General features: G+C 36.1%; 1 protein-coding gene across 5 annotated transcripts in view; it reads left to right on the forward strand.

Annotated features, from left to right (window-relative positions):
• The window catches only part of CCDC172 (coiled-coil domain containing 172), a 111,208-nt gene that overhangs the window by 26,048 nt on the left and 69,180 nt on the right, over nt 1–15,980 (forward strand). The gene's annotated exons all lie outside the window — the stretch shown is intronic.

Consider the following 15,980-nt stretch of genomic DNA (forward strand, 5'->3'; position numbering starts at 1 on the left):
TTCATAGCTATTCCTTTACCTTTTTCTTAATTATCCTAATGAAAGTGTATCTTTTATTGCTCAGTCCCACGTTCTTTAGAAGTAAGTGTGACAAGAGCATTTAGTCATTCATTCAAGAAGCAAATATCTATTTACTCTCTGTTGCGTGATAGGCACTGTTCTAGGTCATCAGGATATAAAACTAAAAAGTGGAACAATCAAATATGGAAGCAGATATTTATAGTACAATGTGATAGACGCTATAATAGGGATAGGACTGGTGCAGTGATCCTCATTTACCATCAGTACAATTTAAACTAGGAAACAAGGTTACACAGTGGAGTGGGGAGAATTTCATTTCAGGAACATTATATGGTTATTGCAATCTGTGATAAGATTCTGAGCTAAAGTCATTGCCAAGGAGAAGAGAGTGTGAATTAAAGAGATGTGTAGGAATAATGACAGGACTTTATCACTGATAAATGTGAATAGAAATAGAGGAAGTCAGGGATGAATCATAGTTTTCAAACTTCAGAGATTGGGTAGCATATGGTACCAGGAGGAAGAGCAGAGGTAGAGAAAGAAGCCTGTTGGAACGATAGCCTTTTCTGGACAAAAAGATTGAGTTTTGTTTCAGGCATTTTTAGCTGGAGATATCTATGAAATATACAGGGGGAGATGCCCAAGTGGCAAGGGAAAATTTGGTTGTGAAGCTAGTAAAAGATCAGAGCTAGAGTATTAGGCTTGGGACTGAATCCAGAGGAGTTTGTGACGTCATTCAGAGAAAGTATGTAGAGAGAACATAGATGAGGAGTGAAGACCAAAGCCAGAAATTGGGAAAACATAACATTTAGGAAAAGAAAGAAGAATGAGACAGAGTAGTCAAAGACGGCAAGAGGAGAACCAGCAGAGAGTAATATTTTGGAAACCAAAAGCAAAAAATGTTCTCCTCAAATTAGTGGAAATCAAAATAGGAGGTTAATCTGACGGTCAGATGTCAAGAGCAGTATCGTGGAGTAGAGCAGTAGAGGAAGACTGGTAGTAATAGATTGGAGTCAATGGGAATTGAGGAAATAGAGAATGAAAATATAAATGATATTAAATGGAAAATTAGTTTTTAATGGAAGCCTTTCTAAAATGTACTCTTACTTTGATGGCTTTAGTAGGTGGAGAATAATAAACACATTTAACTTTTTTATTGACTTAGAGCTATCAGTATGAATAATTTATTATTTTCTTTGCATGTGACAACTATTATTTTAATTACTATTTATTGGGCTTATACTATATAACAATCATCATCATCCTAAAGATTATAAATGCTAATGTCATGTTGATTTAATTTAAATCTTAATTTCACCATTTAATAATTGTGTGATTTGGGGCAACATATTTAACATTTCTTTGGCTCAGCCTCCCCATCTGTAAAGATGGGGGTTAGTAGTAATGACCTTAACAAAGATTGTTGTGAGAATTCAATGAAATAATACTGAAGCACATAGAATGCTGCCTCGCACATAGTTAAGCCCTCAGAAAATGTGGTGATTATACTTTTTAATCTCATTTTATAGATGAAGGAAATAAGGTTCTCAGAGATGAATTACTTTGGGTAGAGAATATAGGACAGAGGCCCACATCTGGGAAGCTTTAAAAAATATTAAATGTTTGAATCTCATCCCAGACCTATTGAACCAGAATCTTTGTGGGAGAGGATAGGGAACGTAACTTTTTTATAAGTCCCTTAGGTGATATTGATGTGTACTATTCAATAACTACTAGTGTAGAATATAAAGTTAAATAGATACATACTCTAACTTTCTGTGAGAAGTAATGGATATCGCCAGTTCTATTCAACATAATATTGGAAATTTTAGCCGAAGCAACTAGGCAAGAAAAGGAAATGAAAGGCATCCAAATTGGAAAGCAAGAAGTAAAATGTTGTCTGTGCCCAGATGATATGCTCTTATATATAGAACAACTAGGGATACCACAAAAAAAAACCTGCTAGAGCTAATAAATAAATACAGCAAAGTTGAAGTATGCAAAATCAACACACAAAAGTAAGTTGCATTTCTATGTATGAGCAATAAATGATCCAAAAAGGAAAATTTTTTTAAATTCCATTTGTAATAAATCCAAAAGAATAAATACTTAGGAGGTGAAATTTAACCAAAGAGGTGAAAGACTTGTGCGCTGAAAACCATATAAAACTTTGCTCAAAGGAATTAAAGAAGTCCTAAGTAAATGGAAAGACATCCCGTATCATGGATTGGAAAACTTAACATTGTTAAATGCTAAATGCCATTATTACCCAAACTGATCTATAGATTCAATGTAATCCCTAGCAAAATTCCAACAGCATTATTTTCATGAATAGAAAAACCCACTGTAAAATTCATATAGAATCCTAAAGAATCCCAAAAAGCCAAAACTATCTTGAAAAAGAAAAATGAAGAATAAAGGATTCACGCTTTCTGATTTCAAAACTTACTAAAGTGCTGCAGTAATCAAAACGGTGGTACTAGAATAAGGACAGACATATAGAAAAACAGGATAGAATAGAGAACTCAAATATAAACCCTCATGTATGTGGTGAACTTACTTTTAATAAGAGTGCCGAGACTATTCAATGGGAAAGGATAGTCTTTTCAAGAAATGGTACAGGGAAAACTAGATACCACATGCAAAAGATGAAGTTAGGCCCTTCCCTTACACAATATACAAAAATTAGCTAAAATGGACCAAAGTCTTAAGCTTATGAAGTAAAACAATAAACCTTTGAGAAGAAATCATATAGGAAACACTTCGTCATATTGGAATTGGAGATGATTTCTTGGATACCAAAAATACAGGCAACAAAAGAAAAAAATTGTATTTGTTGTATTTCATTAAAATAAAGATCTTTTGTATATCAGAAGACACTATCAAGAGAATAAAAACAAAACTCTCAGAAATAATGGGTTGTGTTTTCTTATGGAAGAAAATATTTGCAAATCCTATCTTTGATAAGGGATTAATATCCAGAGTATTTTTAAGTAGTCTCTGCACCCGATGTGGGGCTCAAACTCCTGACCCCGAGATCAAGAGTCACATGCTGTATCAACTGAGTCTGCCAGGTGCCCCTAGTGTCCAGAATATATGAAGAACTACAGCTCAACACTAGGAAAATAACTCAATTAAAAAATGGACAAAGGACTTGAATAAACATTTCTCCAAAGATATGGCCAATACGCACATGAAAAGATACTCAACATGACTAGTCATTAGAGAAATGGAAATCAAAACCATAATGAGATACCACTTCACGCCTATTAGGATGGCTATTATCAAAACAAATCAGAAGTCTCCACAATATGATATTCACAATGTTCAGGATGCAATCCAAAATCACTCGACCTCTGAAGAATCAGTGAAATGTGACCTAGTATCAGAAGAAAACCATGAGATGCCAAACTCACAGTGATCTAGATATTGGAATTATCAAATATTTTATAGCAGCTATTATTGAGCTATGCTCAATGAATAAAGGAAAATGCACTTGCAAGAGATGAAAAGACAGGTGATCTCAGTGGAGAAATAGAAAATGTAAAAAAAAGAACATTTTAGAATGCCACAATACATTATCTGAAATAAAAACGTCACTGATAAATGAGGAGTTAAGATGGTGGAGAAGTAGGGGGACCCTGGACTTTCCTAGTCCCTGAAATTCAGCTGTGTTGAGGTCAGATCGCTTAGAACACCCAGGAAGTCGATCTGCAAACTGGCAGAAGGATTTCCAAGGTTGGAGGGAGACAGTGTGGTAGTTGCGAGGTACATAGAAGTGAATTGGGGGGAGAGGAAAACAGCAGTCCTGAACCCTTTTCATGGAGAGACAAAAGGGAGACTAAGAGGGGTTAAGACAGTGCGGCATCAGTTTGCACAAGAGGAAAACCTCTGTGGACAACAGACTGGGGAGTGAGAAGTACTGAGTGTTGCAGGGCTCTTTTTGCAAACGGTCTTCAGAGCTCAAAATCTGAGGCTTTGGAAGTGCCTTTCTCCAGAGTGGAGCTGTGGTGCAGGCTCCTGCGGGGAGGGAGCTGGCCCCAGACTGCAAAGCATGGTGTAGAGATCTCTGGGGTGCATTAAGAGAGAACTTTCCCTTCCGGGAGTACTTTTGGAAGAGGGTATATTGCCTCCCCAAGGACAAAAGACCCTGAAGGTGCCAGCAAAAGCCCTTTCAACAGTAGGGGACAGAGGTGCACCCAGAGGGAATACAACCTTTGCTGCTTTTAGCAGTGCTATACCATAGATTCCACAGATTGCACAGGTGTGGGCCTGATTTTCAGGGGCAAAGAACTTCACAGTGTGGAGAAACTCTGTTCTAGAGAAGGGGGCTGGGTCTGAAGAGCCAGGGACTTTAAGACTTGAGTTTTGAATCCCAGCCTCACACCAAAGAAAAAATGCAGGAGAGTTGTGGTGCAGGGTGAGTCGACTGCCCTCACAATTCTGTGAGGGCTGCCTGAACAGTAGGGGGTATGACATCCCCAGCCAAGGGATGAGAGATTGAGGTAGATTGAGGTGGTGCCATTCCCCCCCCCCCCCATTATCAACAAGATGGGACTTCGGAGTGCAACACAGTGGCCCCCAGTGGAGGTGGGACCCACTTACACCAAACCCTATCCCCCTATGCCTGGCAACTACTTATTCACTGAGGTAAGACTGATGCTGAGCCAATGCAGCAGGCTTCTCTTCCAGAAGACCAGAGCAGCCAGCACCCTGCGTGAACCAAGTATACTGAAAATCGAATGCTTCAAAACAGCATCTGCAGTTCTGGTGGAAACAGGATCAGACTTACTTTTATTCTTTCTTCTTCTTTTTTTTCATTTGGAATCAGGTTCATGTGTCTTGTTTGTTTTTTAAATTTCCTTTTCTTTTTTTAGGATCAAGCTTCTTTTTTTTCTTTCTTTTTTCTTTTCTTCTTTTCTTACTCCCCCCCCCCCTTCTTTTTCTTTGGAATCAGCCTTATAGTTTGTTGTTGTTGTTGTTGTTGTTGTTTTTACGTTTTGTTGTTGTTGTTCCCTTTCCTTTTATCTTTTTTGGGGATCAGGGTTTTCTTTCTATTTTTTTTCCAAACAAATTAAAGCACATTTTAATGACCAAATCAAAGCTCACCTAAAGGTCCGAACACCTCACACAGCAAGTAAGGAAGAACTCTGTGGAGTACTGGCCAGTGGGAAAAAGCAGGCAAAGCACAGCAGCAGAGTGCACACAGCTTACATCAGAAACACTTCCTGAAGTGCCAGGTTCTGAAGTGTATGAGCCCTTTTGAATATAGCATTACTCTCAGGTTCAGGAAATATAACAAGCATTTAAAACATGTAGAAGACAGAAACATAGCCAAATGACAAGACAGAAGAAGTCTCCCCAAAAGAAAGGTCAAGAAGAAATTACAGCCAGAGACTTGCTCAGAACAGACATAAGCAATATCTGAACAAGAATTTAGAACAATAGTCAAAACTACTAGGTGGGCTTGAAAAAAAACATAGAAGACACCAGAGAAACCCTTGCTGCAGAGATCACAGACCTAAAAATTAGCTGAAATCAGAAATGCTATAATTGAAATGCAAAACCAACTGGATACAGTCACAATGAGGGTTGAAGAAACAGCAGAGAATAAGTGATACAGAAGATAAAATTGTGGAAAATAATGGAGCTAAAAAGAAAAGGGAAAGGAAACTATTACCATGAGGGGTGATTTAGAGAACTTAGTGATTCCATAAAATTAAACAATATCCATATCATAGGAATCCCAAAAGAGGAATGGTGGTAAAAGGAGGCAGAAGGTTTATTTGAACAAATTATAGCTGAGAACTTTCCTAATCTGGGGGAGGAAACAGGTATTCAGGTCCAAGAGGCACAGAGAACTACCCCCAAAACCAACAAAAACAAGTCAATACCATGATATATCATAGTGAAACTTTCAAAATACAAAGTTAAAGAGAGAAGTCTGAAAGCAGCTAAGGACAAAAGGTCCTTAACCTACAAGGGTAGACCCATAAGGTTAGCAGACCACTGAAACTTGTCAGGCCAGAAGGGAGTGGCAGGAAACATTAAATGTGCTAAATTAGGAAAATACGCAGCCAAGAATTCTTAATTCAGCAAGGCTGTCAGAATAGAAGGAGAGGTAAAGAGTTTCCCAAACAAACAAAAACTAAAGGAGTTCATGACCACTAAACCAGCCCTACAAGAAATTTTGGGGGGACTCTTTGAGTGGAGAAAAAAAAGAAGACCAAAGCAACAGATACTTCAAAGGACCAGAGAACATCACCAGAAACACCAACTCTACAGGTAACACAGTGGCACTAAATTCTTATCTTTCATTATCACTCTGAATATAAATAGACTAAATGCTGCAGTGAAAAGACATAGGATATCAGAATGTAAAAAAACAAAAACAAACAATAAATAAGATCCATCTATATGCTGCCTACAAGAGATTCATTTTAGACCTAAAGACATGTGCAGATGGAAAGTGAAGGGATGGAAAAACATCTACCAGTCAACTATATATTAAAACAAAGACTGTAACAAGAGATGAAGAGGGGCATTATATAATTAAGGCATCTATCCATCAAGAAGATCTCACAATTTTAAGTATTTATGCCTCCAACTTAGAGAACCCAAATACATAAATCAGTTAACAACAAACATAAGGGCATTGATAATAATACCATAATAGTAGGAGACTTTAGTGTCCCATTTACAACAATGGACCGATCATCCAAGCAAAACAATGACTTTGAATGACACACCAGACCAGATTGACTTAACAGGTATTCAAACCATTTCATCCTAAAGCAGCAGAATACACATTCTTCTTGAGTGCCCATGGAACATTCTCCAAAATAGATCACATACTGGATCACAAATCAGCCCTCAACAGATACAAAAAGATTGAGATCACACTATGCATATTTTCAGATCACAACACTATGAAACTTGAAATCAACCACAAGAAATAATTTAGAAAGCCCTCAAATACACAGAGGTTAAAGAACATCCTACTAAAGAATGAAGGTGTTAACCAGGAAATTAAAGAAATTAAAAAAAAATACCTGGAAGCAAATGAAAATGAAAAATGACAGTTTAAACACTTTGGGATGCAGCAAAGACAGTCCTCAGAGGAAAGTATATTGCAATTCAGGCCTATCTCAAGAAGCAAGAAATTTCCCAAATACACAATCTAACCTTACACCTACAGGAGCTCAGAAAGGAACAGCAAATAAAGCCTAAAGACAGCAAAAAAAAAAAAAAAAAAAAAGGGGGGGGGAATAATAAAGATTAGAGCAGAAATAAATGATAGAAACAAACAAACAAAAACAACTAGCAAAACAGGTCATGAAACTATGAGCTGGTTCTTTGAAAAATAAACAAAATTGATAAACCCCTAGCCAGACTTATCAAAAAGCAAGGACCTAAATAGATAAAATCATGACTGAAAGAGGAGAGATCACAACCAACACCACAGAAACACAATTTTAAGAGAATACTGTGAAAAATTATATGCAAACAAACTGGGCAATCTGGAAGAAATGGACACATTCCTAGAAACATACAAACTACTAAAACAAACAGGAAGAAATGGAAAATTTGAACAGACCCATACCCAACAAAGAAATTCAATCAAAATTTAAAGATCTGCCAACAAACAAGAGTCCTGGGCCAGATGGCTTCCCAGGGGAATTTTACCGGACATTTAAAGAAGAGTTAATACCTATTTTTCTCAAAGTGTTCCAAAAAAAAAAAAAAAATGGAAAGAAAGTTTTCAAACTGATTCTATGAAGCCAGCTTTTCCTCGATTCCAAAACTAGATAAAGACTCCACTAAAAAGAGAATTACAGGCCAATATCCCTGATGAATCTGTATGAAAAAATTCTCAACAAGATACCAGCAAATCAAATTCCACAGTGCATTAAAAGAATTATTCACCGTAATCAAGTGGGATTCATTCCTGGGCTGCAGAGCTCATTCAATATTCACAAATCAATCAACATGATGTACTACGTTAATAAGAAAGGAGAAGAACCATGGGAACCTCTCAATAGATGCAGAAAAAAACATTTGACAAAATACAGCATCCTTTCTTGATAAAAAACTTCAAGAAAGGATAGAAGAAACATGTATCCACATCATAAAGGCCATATATGAAAGACCCACAGCTAATATCATCCTCAGTGGAGAAGACTGAGAGCTTTCCCCCTAAGGTCAGGAACACAACAAGGATGTCCACTCTCACCAGTCTTTTTCAACATAGTACTGGCAGTCCTAGCCTCAGCAGTCAGACCACAAAAAGAAATAAAAGACATATAAATTGGCAAAGAAGAAGTCAAACTTTCACTTTTTGCAGATGACATGATACTCTACATGGGAAACCCAAAAGACTCCACCAAAAAACTGCTAGAACTGATACATGAATTCACCAAAGTCTCAGGATACAAAATTAATGGACAGAAATTGGTTGCATTTCTATACACCAATAATGAAGCAGCAGAAACAGAAATTAAGGAATCGATCCCATTTACAATTACACTAAAACCATAAGATAACTAGGAATAAACCTAATCAAAGAGGTAAAAGATTTGTATGCTGAAAACTATAGAAAGCTTATGAAAGAAATTGAAGAAGACACAAAGAAGTAGAAAAACATTACATACTCATGGATTGGAAGAACAAGTATTGTTAAAATGTCTATACTACCCAAAGTAATCTATACATTCAGTGCAATCCCTATCAAAATAACACCAGAATTCTTCACAGAACTAGAACAAACAATTCTAAAATTTGTATGGAACCAGAAAAGACCTGAATAGTCAGAGTATTGTTGAAAAAGAAAACCAAAGCTGGACGCATCACAATTCCAGACGTCAAGCTGTATTACAAAGCTGTAATCATCAAGATAGTATGGTACTGGCACAAGAACAGACAAATAAATCAATAGAACAGAAGATAGAACCCAGAAATAGACCCATAAAAAGACCCAACTAATCTTTGACAAAGCAGGAAAGATAGCCAATGGAAAAAAGATGGTCTCTTCAGCGAATTGTGCTGGGAAAACTGGACAGTGACATGCAGAATAATGAAACTAGACAACTGTTTTACACCATACACAAAAATAAATTAAAAATGGATAAAAGACCTAACTGTAAGACAGGAAATCATCAAAATCATGCAGGAGAAAACAGGCAGCAACCTCTCTGACCTTGGCGCAGTAACTTCTTATTAGTCATGTCTCAAGAAGCAAAACTGAGCTATTGGGACCTCCTCAAGATTAAAAGCTTATGCACAGTGAAGAAAACAATCAACAAAACTAACATGCAACTGACAGAATGGGAGGAGATATTTGCAAATGACATATTGGGTAAAGGGTTAGTATCCAAAATCTGTAAAGAACGTATCAAACTCAACACCCAAAGAACAAATAATCCAGTAAAGAAATAGACAGACGACATGAATAGACACTTTCCCAAAGAAGACATCCAGATAGCTAACAGACTCATGAAAAGGGGCTCAACATCACTCATCATCAGGGAAATACAAATCAAAATCACAATGAGATACCACCTCACACCTGTCAGAATGGCTCAAATCAGGAACCCAGGAAACAACAGACGTTGGCGAGGATGCAGAGAAAGGGGAACATTTTTGCACTGTTGGTGGGAATGCAAAGTGGTGCAGCCACTCTGGAAAACATTATGAATGTTCCTCAGAAAGTTAAAAATAGAAGTACCCTATGACACAGCAATTGCACTACGAGGTATACAGTGGATACAAAAGTGCTGATTCGAAAGGGCACATGCACCCCAATATTTATAGCAGCAGTATCAACAATAGCCAAATTATGTGAAGAGCCCAAATATACATTGACTGATGAATCAATAAAGAAGACATGGTATATATGTACAATGGAATATTACTCATATATAAAAAAAATGAAATCTTGCCATTTTCAACAGCATGGATGGAACTAGAACGAATTATGCTAAGTGAAATTAAGTCAGAGAAAGACAAACATCATATGATTGCACTCATATGTGGAATTTAAGAAACAAAACAGGTGAACATAGGAGAGAGAAAAGAAAAATAAGATAAAAATAGTGAGGAAGGGCGTGCCTGGGAGACTCAGTTGGTTAAGCATCTGACTCTTGATTTTGGCTCAGTTCATGATCTCAGGGTTCGTGATTCGAGCCCTGTGCTGGGCTCTGTGCTGGCAGTGCAAAGCCTGCCTAGGATTCTCTCTCTCTCCCTTTCTGTCTCTGCCCCTCCCCCCTCAGGATAAATAAATAAACTTGAAAAAAAAAAAAAAAGAAAGAGGGAGGCAAACCATACCAGAGTCTTAAATACACAGAACAAACTGAGGGTTGCTGGAGGGAGGTGGGTGGGTGGATGAGCTAAATGGGTGATGGGCATGAAGGAGGGCACTTGTTGGGATGAGCACTGGGTATTAAATGTAAATGATGAATCACAGGTTCTACCCCTGAAACCAATACTACATGGCATGTTAGCTAACTTGAATTTCAATAAATTAATTTAAAAAATAAAAATAGAAAATAAAAATGATAAAATGAGGATAATATTACCTAAAAAATTGTCTCTAAATGAGCTTAATAGCAGAATGGAGCTTATAGAAGAGCCAGTGAACATGAAGATAGATTGATAGAAATTGTCCCATCTGGAAAAGCAAAGAAAAATTAAAATGAAACAAAAAAAATAGAAACTTAGGGACTTGTGGGACAGTTTTAAAAGGTCTAACATTCATGTAATTGGAGTCTCTGAAGGAGAAGAGAGAGAATTAGCAGAAAATATATTTGAAGAAATCATGGCAGAAAATTTCTTAAATTTTCTAACAGACAGTAATTTACATATTCGAGAAATTAGCAAACCCAAACTGGATAAATTCAAAGAAATCCAGGCCTAGTCACATAATAATAGTCAAACAGTTGAAAAGCCTAAGATAAAGAGAAAATCTTGAAAACAGAGAACAATAAATCTAATGACTATGTACCTGTCAGTAGAAATGATGAAGTCAAGCAGACGGTGGAATAACATCTTGAAAATATTGAAAGAAAATTTTCTCTATCCAGTGAAAATATCCTTCAAAAGTGAAGTTACAATAAAGACATTTTCAGATAAATAAAAATTAAGGGAATCCAATGCCATCATGATTCAACAAGATATGCTAAAGGAAGTCCTCTAAGTAGAAGCAAAAATGACACTAGAGAGAAACTCAGATCATAATGAATTAAAATAATCAGAAATTGCAAATATAAAGATAAATATAAATACCTATTTTTTCTCTTGATTTTAAAAAATACATATGATTGCTTAAAGCAAATAATATATCATCTTGTGGAATTTTTAATGTATGTAGAGACGATTTGTATACATGTGTGTCACTTGCATATGTGACAGCTATAACAAAGGACTGGAAAGGGGGACTGGTAAATGGATCATTACAGTCCTATATAACTCTAAGAAAACCAGGAATAGAAGGGAACTTTCTCAACCTAATAAAGAACCTGTATGAAAAGCCTACAGCTACTATTACACTTAATGATGAAATATTGAACACCAATATTATACATAATGGTGACATATTAAATACTTTTCCACAAAGATTGAGAATAAAGTGAGGATGCCCATTCTTATCACTTCTATTCAATATGGCCCTGGATGTCCTAATAATTTTAACCATTTCAATGAGGCAAGAAGAAGGAAAGGTATAAAGATCAGAAAGTATAAAAATAAAATTGCCTCTATTTAAGGTTACATGATTATATAGAAAATTATAAGGAATTTACAAAATAATTACCAAAATTAGTAAGTTAATATAATAAGGTTATAGACTACAAGGTATATGTTTTAAAATCACTTGAATTTTTATATACTAACAGCAAACAATTGAAAAGTGGAATAAAAATACCATTTAAACAATCAAAAAAACAAAATAGAAACAAATTTAACAAAAGACATCAGGGATTTCTACACTGTAAACCACAGAGCACTGCTGATAGAAATTAAGGAAGACCTAAATAAATACATCTATCATGTTCATGGATTAGAAAACTCAATTTTGTTAATAGAACAGTTCTCTTCAAGTTGATCATAGGTTCAAGAGAATCTCAGTAAAAATCCCATCAAATTTTATTATGCCTTGAATGCTGATTCTAATATTTATATGGAAATGCAAATTACTTAGGGTAGCCAAAACAATTTTTTAAAAGAACAAAATTTAGGGATCTATACTCCCTGATTTCAAATTTTGCTAAAAAGGTATAGTAATCAAGATAATGTGTCATTGGCTTAAAAATAGGCACATATGTACCACTGGAATGAAGGAGTCCAGAAATAGCCTTCTGCATATAGGGTCAATTGATTTTCAACAAAGGTAGCATGGCAATTCCAGGGAGAGAGGACAGTCTTTTCAGTAAATGGTGCTGAGACTATTGGACATCCGTTGTGAAACAATTATTCTTAAATCTTCATGCCATATTAAATTAACTCAGAATGAGCATACACCTAAAGATGAAAGCTAAAATTATGAAACTTCTAGAAGAAAACATAATAGGAAATCTTTGCCATCTTGGGATAGGCAATGAGATGAGACACAGAAACGTGAACCATAAAAGAAAAAACAATTACATTGGATTTAAATTTGAAAAAACACTATTAAGAAAATCAAAAGACAAACCACAGGCTTGGATAAAATATTTGCAATACGTATATCTGCCATTGTACTGTTATCTAGAATATAATGAACCCGTACAAGTTAATAAGGTAACACAACTGATTATGAAAGAGGGAAGAGATTTGAACTTCACAAAAGGGCATACACTGATGACCAATGACATATGGAAAGATATTCAATATCTTTAGTCTTCAGGAAAATACAAATTTAAACCACAATGCAATATCACTGTACATTCATTTAATTAAAATTAAAAAGACCGGTCATATCAAGTGTTGGCAAGAATGTGGAGCATCTGGAATTCGTATAGTAGTGATGGGAATGTGAAATAAATGGTACACACTTTGAAAAATTATTTTGCAGTTTCTTAAAACATTAAGCATACATTTACTGTATGACCCAGTCATCCTACAACTAGATACACCAACGAATTGAAACATATGTCCACACTAAGTTTTTAGTAACTTTATTCACAATAGCCAAAAACTTAACATAACTTAAATGTCCATTAGGAGGTAAATGGATAAACAAAATTGGTATATCCATGCCATAGGAATACCCAGTGATGTAAAAAATAACAAATCTGCTCATAGACATCATGGATGCATCTCAAAATGATATTGTTAGTGAAAGAAGCTAGATACGGAAGAACACACACTACGTACAATGCAAACTGTGTGTGACAACAAGCAGGCATGTGACAAGTCAACCAGTGGTTGCCTGGGTGAGAATGAATAAATTGCAAAGCGGCAGAGGAAGCTTTAGGAATTGATAGGAAGTGTATATACAATTTCTTGATTGTGGCGGTGGTTTCATGAGTGTATTGTGACAGCCAAAACTCATAGAATTGTATGCTGTAAATGGATGTACTTTATGTAAATTATTCGTCTATAAAAATGATGAAGAAAAAAGTCCTTGATACCACAAATACTGTAGGAGCCCTGTATTTTGTATCCTTTCTTCCAGAAATATGAATTTATTTTAATAGATTTGCCTCCATGGTACCTGGTACTGTTGGTCTTTATACTTTCACAAAGCCTGCCTCTAAATATTTTTTAACATTTTTACATGAGACTTTAAACTCTGTAATGGCAGGACTTTGTTTTATTTAATGCTCTGTCTCCAACACTATGAAAGAGATAATTATGAATTAATGACTGCTTCAAAAGGAGAAGTACAAAATGGTGTGAGAACATATAATAAGGGAACTTAATGTGAACTAGGAGTTGAGGAAGATCTCTCCGAGCAAGTGACGTCCAGACTGAAGTCTGGGGCCGATAGAGATTAGCCAAGTGACAGATCTAAGTGTAAATGTTGAAAAGTTGTGTCTATAAGTCAAAAGTGCTGAGAGAGGTTTGGCTGGAACTGTTAACTTTGAGCGTCACCCAGGAAAAATGTATTGAAAGAAAATAATAGAACCCAGGATTTTCAAAGCAAGGAAAAGGAAACGGCAAAGAACAGTGTGAGAGGTAGGCAGGAAACATTACTGTGTGACAACGAATTCACCTACAGGAGGGAGTGTTTGAGGGAGTGATCAACCCACATTACTTGCTGCCAAACTGTCACCCATAAGGACTAAGAAGCAGCAAGAGGAGGTCCCTGGTGAGCTTTAGAGAAAGCAACAGATGGAGGTAGTAAGAAAGGGCAGAAACCCTGTCGGGATGAGCGCTGGGTGTTGTATGGAAACCAGTTTGACAATAAATTTCATAAAAAGAAAGAAAGAGGAAGGAAGGAAGGAAGGAAGGAAGGAAGGAAGGAAGGAAGGAAGGAAGGAAAAAGGAAAGAAAGAAAGAAAGAAAGAAAGAAAGAAAGAAAGAAAGAAAGAAAGAAAGAAAGAAAGAAAGAAAGAAAGAAAAAGAAAGAAAGAAAAAGAGAAAGAAAGAAAAAGGAACTAACGAACCAGGTCGTAAGATGGGTTGAGCAGTGGCAGCAGAGGAAATGGCGATCATGAGCGCACACAAGTCCTTGAAGCGAAGTTTCTCTGGAGAAGACAGAGAGTCCAGTAACCCAGAGGGGTATGAGGTCAATGGAGGATTTTTACTGGGGAAGTGTTTTTTTGAGACAGGAGATATTTGAATATATTAAATGCTGATGGATCAAAGCCCATGGAGAAGTAGAGTTGAAAATTCAAGAGAGAAGCTCTATCATCGTATGATCTAGACTCAGGAATTGGGTAGCATTACTTCTACCTCATTCTGTTTATTCAAAACAGATCACTGAGGTCGGCCCACACTCAAGTGGAGGGGATTAGACTCAACTTCTTTTTTTTTCAGGTTTGTTCATTTGTTCGTTTATTGATTGATAGAGGGAGACAGAGAGACAGTGCAGGAGGGACAGAGAGAGAAGGAGAGAGACAGAATCCCAAGTAGTCTCCACATCGTCAGTGCACACTTCTCAGTTCCCAGAGAAGATAGGAAAGTGCACAGGTAGAAGGACTGGTGGTGATTTCAGAAGAAAACAAAACAAAATAAAAATAAAAATCAAGAAACAACCAACATGACCATCAATAAGGGCCTCTCACTATCTGAGTATATATCTCCCTATACTTCTGTGACTATATTTGTGTGGCAAAATCTACTGAAGAAACTGCTAGATCAGAAGAAAATATTAAGGGACTCAATGCCAAATTATACTCCTTAAAGCGCTGAATTAATTAATTTTCCTACCAAGTCTATAAGTGAGTGCCTGTTTTCCTATATTATTATCCTATACCATTACCAGTCTGGGCATTATCGCTGACCTTAATCTTTGCCAGTCTGACAGGTAAAAATATTATTTTATGTGTTGGTTTAATTAGCATTTCCTTGATTTTTGCATGATGTTGAATTTCTTTCTCTGAATTTATTGACTGCTTATATTTCTTTTTATTGTCCTGTGAACAGTCTGCTCATATTCTTTGTTAATCTTTCTGCAGTTTTGTTCTTACTGATTTATATGAGCTCTTAGTACATTAAGGAAGTTGGCTACTAATTTAGTGTCATGTGCTAGAAATTTTGTGTCCTGATTTATTGTTTACCTTTTGAAAAATTAGGTGAATCTTAAAGAATGAACTGGAATTTACTGTGGGAATAAAGAGAGGAAAGGCATTCTAGGTAGAAAAAATAGTATTCCCAATACTATGGAGGTTTGTAGCCATATAGTGAGTACTGGGGAATGCTATTTTAAATATGCTTTAGTTATGAAGGGTAGAGTTTTCTCACTATCCTATTTGGAATCTTGTTTTACTTAGTGATATTACATTCTTTGGAATTATCTCTTGGTGGTCCAACCACCAACG

Source organism: Panthera leo, chromosome D2 (assembly GCF_018350215.1).
Source record: "Panthera leo isolate Ple1 chromosome D2, P.leo_Ple1_pat1.1, whole genome shotgun sequence".
In the NCBI taxonomy this organism is placed as follows: Eukaryota; Metazoa; Chordata; class Mammalia; order Carnivora; family Felidae; genus Panthera; species Panthera leo.